We start from the raw sequence: 7,948 nt of genomic DNA, 5'->3' as shown, positions 1-7,948 counted from the left end.
CCAATCCTAAGAACTCAGAATGGTCATTATGAGGATTAATTTTTATGCCAAGTTGTGATGCAGTAGTTTCTCCCCCTCTCTCTCTCTCTTTCCCTCTATCTCTGCAATCCCTCCTGCAAGTCAGTGACCCCTACCTCTGTCCATCTTCTAATTTTCCAAGTTTGGTTATGTGACTTGGAAAAAAACAAACAAACAAAAAACTTCATTATTCTCCATAATGCTGTTAAAATTACTTATAGAATCAGTGAAAACCCAGAATGACGTGTATGAGGTTTAAAGCTTAACTCTGATCATTCCTTTGGCAGCGGAGACCTTTTTTCTCATCCATGCACCCAGCTGAAACTCCTAGTATATGTAATTACAATATAATTCTTCAAAATGTACACCTAATGCCTAAATCACCCAAACATCTTTCTTAAGATGAGAAATGAATGCTGAATCTATATGATACTCCAGAAACCAAAATCATGCACCAGTAATGCATTTGGCAATGTGCAGAAAAGTTCCATTTAAAAATTGCACTTTATTTTTTTTTAAAGATTTATTTATTTATTTGAGAGACAGAGACAGAGAGAGTGTGGGCAGGAAGAGGGGTAGAGGGAGAGGGAGACAAGCAGACTCCCTACTGAATGGGGAGCCCGACACAGGGCTCAATCCCAGGACCCGGAGGCTCATGCCCTGAGCTGAAATCAAGAGTAGGACGCCACCCAGGTACCCCTAAAAATTGCACTTTAAAGACATAAAAATAAATCTGCAAGCTACTGACAATTATCTGTTTCTCCTAAGGGCTCTCACATTCACTCTTCAATTTTAAATGTCACTTTTTAAAATACTAGGGGCAACACACAAATCACAGTATTTCTAGGGTATCAAGTTACTGAAACAAAACTGGAATGGAATTTGATCCCTCCAAAGGGAAAAAGAGAATTATTTTAAAGGTTTGGATTCTCTAACATAGTAGATATTCAGGTCTATTTTTTGTGTGTGTGCTTTTTCAGCCTGAAATTATTACAAAACTTTAAGAATGTCAGTTAATAGGATGAATTTAGAAGGCAATACAATCACGGTATATTCTTGGGACAAGAAAAATGCAGTTTTAAGGTATAGTCCCAGTCTCTTCAAACATTTTAGCTGGTCATTGTTTTCTAAATGCTACTACAGCGCCCTCTGGTGTTCTTTAAAACATTTTTCCCATCTACCCAGATTCTATTTTCTTGAAAAAAAAAAAAAAATTCAGGGAGAGAATAACAAGTTTCATTTACATCACAGTTGACATTTTAAAAAGTACTTTCATGTGCATTATTCCATATGATTCTCCAGAATTTTGACTGGACCATAAACTTTGAGAGCAAGGCCATTTTTCATATTCTTTGAGTGCCTTGCAGATAGGCCCTCCAGCGATGTGCTCTATCAGGTAGACAGGGCAGAATTTATTAACCTCATAGAATAAATCCTGTGTTACAGGGAAAAGACACTCTCATAAGCAAGTAAGAAAAATCTTGAAGGTTCACAGAAACTTCAAGCCGAACATGATCTTAAGAATGGATGGTTGGGGCAGCTGGGTGGCTCAGTCGTTGAGTGTCTCCCTTTGGCTCAGGTCATGATCCCAGGGTCCTGGGATCGAGTCCCTCATCGGGCTCCCTGCTCCGCGGGAAGCCTGCTTCTCCCTCTCCCACTCCCCCTGCTTGTGTTCCCTCTCTCGCTGTCTCTGTCAAACAAATAAAATCTTAAAAAAAAAAAAAAAAAAAGAATGGATGGTAACATGTAGGATAATGTCCCTATTAGGAGATACTTGCTGAAGAATTTAGGGGTAAATTTCATGAGAGTTGAAACTTCTTTTCAAATGGCTCATCAAAAAGGGGGGGCGGGGGGCATCTGGGTGGCTCAGTCGTTGAGCATCTGCCTTCGGCTCAGGTCATGATCCCAGAGTCCTGGGATCGATCCCCACATTGGGCTCCCTGCTCCATGGGAAGCCTGTTTCTCCCTCTCCCACTCCCCCTGTTTGTGTTCCCTCTCTCGCTGTGTCTCTGTCAAATAAATAAAATCTTAAAAAAAAAAAAAAGTGTGTGTGTGTGTGTGTGTGTGTGTGTGTGTGTGTGTGTGTGTGTGAGAGAGAGAGAGAGAGAGAGAGAGAGAGAGAGAGAGAGAGAGAATTTGACCAAAAAATATTAATTTGTAATCTAGGTGAGAAACATAGAGGTATCCATTATCCTGTTTTTCAAATTCTGAAATTGCAAAACTTTTCAAAATAAAAAGTTGGGTCAAGAAAGATGGATATTGGGAGTCTGGGCGGCTCAGTCATTAAGTGTTTGCCTTCGGCTCAGGTCATGATCCCAGGGTTCTGGGATCGAGTCCTACATCGGGCTCCCTGCTTGGCAGGAAGCCTGCTTCTCCCTCTCCCACTCCCCCTGCTTGTATTCCTGCTCTCGCTCTCTCTCTCTCTGTCAAATAAATAAATAAAATCTTTAAAAAAAAGAAAGAAAGAAAGATGGATATTTCCCAATTCCAAATTAAATAAATAAATCACTTTTTAAAATATGCCTGACAGGTGGTCAGTCAACCCTAGATTAAGCACCCTCACAGGCCAACTTTTTCCTTATGGTTAAAACTAAAGTCTGCCTCCCTAGTTCTGTCCTCTGGAGCATCACAAAGGTTAGTTCCTGTGGTAGCTGAAGACAGCTGGAATAATCCTGTCTCCCATACCACCATGTCCACTTTTTTCCTAATTGAATATCTCTAAATATACTTAGAGTCAATACTCCACATGCAGTGTGAACCACAGACCAGTAAATGCAATCCGTATTTATATATTCTTTAGTCAGCCAGCTCCACCATTGACAAATATTGAGGTGTATAAAATTCCTAAATATTTCCTCTCTGAAATACTACTAACCAGAATGCTCTTATTCTATCACTTTAACCCAAAGATAGACCATTTGTCTTCTCCGATGTTTCAAGGTCTTTTTAGAAGGAAATTATGAGTAAATAGGCATTTAATAATATAGAAAATTATATCCTATTTATTTATTGCTACTAAATAACATTTTTTAGCCTTTCTGCCAATAAACTTCTGTTTTATAGGCCCACTTACAATGTAGCTAATAAAATTTCAGAACCTGACCTTAAAAATAAAAATGTTTATAATTAACCAAAGGAGTTTGAGAAAGAGATGAAAGCGATATCCCTTCCTGCAGATATGTAAAAAATAAAATAAAATTCTGCATCATAAGCTACTTTTAAAACCTGGTTTGAGGGCGCCTGGGTGGCTCAGTTGGTTAAGCGACTGCCTTCGGCTCGGGTCATGATCCTGGAGTCCCAGGATCGAGTCCCACGTCGGGCTCCTTGCTCAGCAGGGAGTCTGCTTCTCTCTCTGACCCTCTTCCCTCTCGTGCTTTCTATCTCTCATTCTCTCTCTCTCTCTCAAATAAATAAATAAAATCTTTAAAAAATATATATACTTAAAAAAATAAATAAATAAAATAAAAACCTGGTTTGATAAGATATTAAATTAAAAAGGTTTCCAAAAGAGACAAACCAAAAAACCAACTCTGAACTATAGAGAACAAACCGATGGGAAACCAACCAGAGGAGAGGTGGGGGGGGGAAATGGGTGAAATAAGTGAAGGGGATTAAGAGTACACTTACCTTGATGAGCAGTAATATATGCAGCTGCTGAATCACTATATTGTACACTTGAAACCGATATAACACTGTATGTTAACTATACTGAAATTAAAACTCTTTTAAACTCAATTTTGTCTGAAAAAAAATTAATAAATTTAAAAGGTTTCCAAAAATATCTACTGGTTCTCCTCAATATGGAGATGTGTGAATATTCACAACTATTACTAGAATGTCTTCTGTTTTTTGTTAAAAAGAAATCCATTCTCAGTTAATTTAATGTTACTTGAACCAAAATATATTATATGACTCCAAAGACTTTAGAAAGTGTCGCCTTGTCCTGTGAAAATAACTTCCAAGAGGGATCTGCAATTCTGCTCATCTTATAGCCAAGATTTTGACTTGGTAATAATATTGTAATTGATATCTCTGTATTTCTAAACAGTCTTCAAATTTTTCCGCCAAATTAAAAGAGAATCCTTAGCACTTTCCTTTTCTTCTGCATGCACAAGGTGAAATTATTAATTATTCCAAAATAATGGAGTAACTGAAAGCGTATGCCTTTGCTATATTTACTTTCTTTTTAATCTGAGAGTCTGAATCTATGTTTCATTTATATTAATAAATCCATGGATGATGATACAAGTAGAAAAATAATAGATAGGGAAAAAATTATAGGTTTGGAATAAGGGTTGATCCCAGTGAGAACAAATTTCTGCCCCCTGCATAGTGAAAAGAATCCAATGTAACCAATCTGTCACAGAATGGCTGCCTAGTCCCCCTTAGGTATTATACCATATTGGGGATCCAGGGTGGTTAGACATTGCTGTCTAACCATGTCTAACAGTCTGAACACTCAGCTGTGGCAGAGCCAGAACACGCTTGGAAAGGAATATTTATGCTGTTGAGCCTATGCTCACATCTATGGGCACAACATGTATAAGCCCACTAAGAAAGCACTTGGCGGACATATATTTTCTCACATACAGTGCTCCGTACAAAAGGTCCAGCCACATATCTCTTCTCCAGACTTATTACCAATCTTATAACCTCATTCCTTCAAAGTCCCTGGCCATCTGACCAAATCACTAATTACTGCCTATTAATCAATGTAGATCCATACCTCAAGCCATTTCATTCTTGTCAAAGAAGACTCAAAGAGATATACATAGGTGCACCTGGGTGGCTCGGTCAGTTAAGCATCTGCCTTCGGCTCAGGTCATGATCTCAGGGTCCTGGGATCGAGCCCCACATCGTGCTCCCTGCTCAGTGGGGCGTCTGCTTCTTCCTCTCCCTCTGCCCCTCCCCCCACTCATGCTCTCTTGCTCTCTCTCAAATAAATAAATCTTTCTTAAAAAATAAAAAAACAAAGATATACATAATTCTTGAAGTTCTGTATTCCTATCTGCCTCTCTACCAACTGCCAGAATATTGTACAGAGCACTGTCAACAAAGCTGAAATCCTCCTCCTCTATAAACTGATCATACAGAAGTAGAAGTGCAGTAGGAGTGTGAGTCAATTGCTCAGGCAATTTACTGGGCCTTCAGGATCTGCTTGCATCCAGTCCTGTATACACAGTTCCACTTGATAATGCTATCCTCCTGGGGCATGTCCAGGCTTATAATTCTGTTGATCCAATAATACTCAGTTCATGGTGAGAAACACAGAAAGCATGATCACCTAGCATGTCTTAGTTAGACATTTTCAATCATAAGCAGGACTGAAGAGAGCAAGACTTTGCTCTAAAATGCTAGGTTCTCCACCATAGATCTACTACCGGAGCTTGTCTAGGCTCCATACAACATCCTGCCACAGACACTTAAAAAATATTGAGTCCAGGGGTGCCTGGGTGGCTCAGATGGTTAAGCGTCTGCCTTCAGCTCAGGTCATGATCCCAGGGTCCTGGGATCAAGCCCCATATCAGGCTCCTGGCTCAGCGGGGAGCCTGCTTCTCCCTCTCCCTCTACCTCTCCCCCTGCTCATGCTCCTCTGTATCTCTGTGTTTCAAGTGAATGAATAAAATATTAAAAAAAAAAACACAAAAACATTGAGTCCATAAAAGGAAAGCATCAGGGTTGTTCTCACAGCAGTCTAGATCAGCTGGACTTCTCTTACTCTACGTTCCACTCAAAGCTGGCAGATTTTAGGTCACCCTAGGTGAGAGCTGCCCAAAGATGATGATGCCCACACTGGCTGCTGACTCATTAGCCATTCCTCACTTCTCCCTTACAAAAAGAAACCCAATTTCATTCAAGAAACAGGCAATAATCAGCTCAGGGAAGGTGGGAGTCTCCTTCAGCCCCAAGAGTTAAGCTATGAATGGTCTAATCCCATTCTCCTTTGCTAGTGACTGATTTGGGATAGACACATGACTCTATTCTGGTGAGACATATGGGGACGTCTGTTAGAGGGCTTTGGGGAGTGATTTCTCCCCTAATTTTAAAAAAAGGAAGGGTAAAAAAAAGATCTTTTCCTTTCTACCTTTGGATGTTGTCATATGAGGACACGAGAGGCTGGAACTGTAGCAGCCATCTTACAACCATGGGGGGAAAAACAAGAGAATAGCAGAGCAGTTAAACTAGAGCCCTGACATCAGAGAGCAACCAGAATTTACCATTCTCTTTCATTAAATTGTCCAGCACTTTTATTTTTTCTTTTTTTATTTAAAAATCAATTAGCCAACATATAGTACCTCATTAGTTCCAGATGTAGAGTTGAGTAATTCATCAGTTGTATATAACACCCAGTGCTCATCACATCATGTGCCCTCCTTAAGGCCCATCACGCAGTTACCCCATCCCCCCATTCTCCTCCCCTCCAGCAACCCTCAGTTTTTCCTATAATTAAGAGTCTCTCATGGTTTTTCTCCCTCCCTGATTTCTTCCCAGTCTCCCCTCCCTTCCCCTATGATCCTCTGCACTGTTTCTTATATTCCACATATGAGTGAAACCATATGATAGTACTAGAAGTCCTAGCTTCAGCAATCAGACAACAAAAAGAAAAAAAAGGCATTCAAATTGGCAAAGAAGAAGTCAAACTCTCTCTTCACAGATGACATGATACTTTATGTGGAAAACCCAAAAGACTCCATCCCGAAAATGCTAGAACTCATTCAGGAATTCAGTAAAGTGGCAGGATATAAAATCAATGCACAGAAATCAGTTGCATTTCTATACACTAACAATGAGACAGAAGAAAGAGAAATTAAAGAACTGATCCCATTTACAATTGCACCAAAAACCATAAGATACCTAGGAATAAACCTAACCAAAGAGGTAAAGGACCTGTACTCTAAAAACTGTCCAGCACTTTTAGAAGCAACCATCTACCCCCTCTGGCTCTGAATGACTCATGCATTTTAATACTCTTCTATGGCAAAAACTGAATAGTCTCCAAGGCTTTGCCTCCAATACTTACTCACTTCATTCCAGAAAATCAGAGTTGACTTTTTAATTAACTGTTTCATCCATCCCTGCACACCTAGAGATGCTCTACTCCTTAGAATCAACTGAATTTTCACTGCTTTCAGCCTCAACCAGGTCAGATAATTAATCCCAGATTAACTCACTGTTGGTCTGTTTTCTTGCAAAATTCCTAATACTGTTTTTGACTGATTTCATCGCAAGTCACAGAAATCAATTCTGACTAATTTAAAACGATAAGGAACTTATTTAAAAGCTACCGGGTAGGTCACAATATTATCAAGAGGACTAGAAAACACTTTCAGAGATACACAGCTTGAAATTCATATCCAAGCCTATGCAGCAGAACTGATCTGCATAGGGCTCCAGATGCTACAGACTGAACCACAATACCACCCTTGGACACAGGACATCACATCATCACTGGCTTGGTTGCCACTGATGCCCCAGGAAATTAAATCTGCAATGGGGAAGGAATGAGGAGTTTGCTTCTTCTCCTGTTCATGCTCCATCACTCCCACCACTTGCTAGCTACTGCTCAAGCCCCTCCATTATCCAGACTCGAAGGGAGGGGAAATTTGGAAGAAAAGACTGTATTCTACACGACCAGTAACTACTGTTACAATCTGATATTGGTACTCTTTGGGTGTAGCACCTTTCAGATACTGGATTCCTTCTTGAGTGGGGAATTTCTGTGGGTTTCACAAAGAACCCTCCACCCCACTGGGGACCTCCTACCTACAATTCCTTTACAGGTTGGATTCTTTACACAACGAGCCAACTAAGACTTTGCCTTCAGCCCCTGACTTCCACCAGGGCCACTTACCCTCTCCAGGTGGATTTCTTTGGTGAAGTTTCTTTTACGATTATCTACAACTGTATCCCTTTGCAGGCTCCACATTTG

At 40.1% G+C, this 7,948-nt stretch overlaps 1 long non-coding RNA gene across 1 annotated transcript in view; it reads right to left on the bottom strand.

Moving 5' to 3' along the window:
- The window catches only part of LOC113925221, a 44,682-nt gene that overhangs the window by 29,183 nt on the left and 7,551 nt on the right, over nucleotides 1-7,948 (bottom strand). The window lies entirely within an intron of this gene.

Source organism: Zalophus californianus, chromosome 2 (genome assembly GCF_009762305.2).
Source record: "Zalophus californianus isolate mZalCal1 chromosome 2, mZalCal1.pri.v2, whole genome shotgun sequence".
In the NCBI taxonomy this organism is placed as follows: domain Eukaryota; kingdom Metazoa; phylum Chordata; class Mammalia; order Carnivora; family Otariidae; genus Zalophus; species Zalophus californianus.
This window is presented reverse-complemented; position numbering and strand designations above follow the sequence as displayed.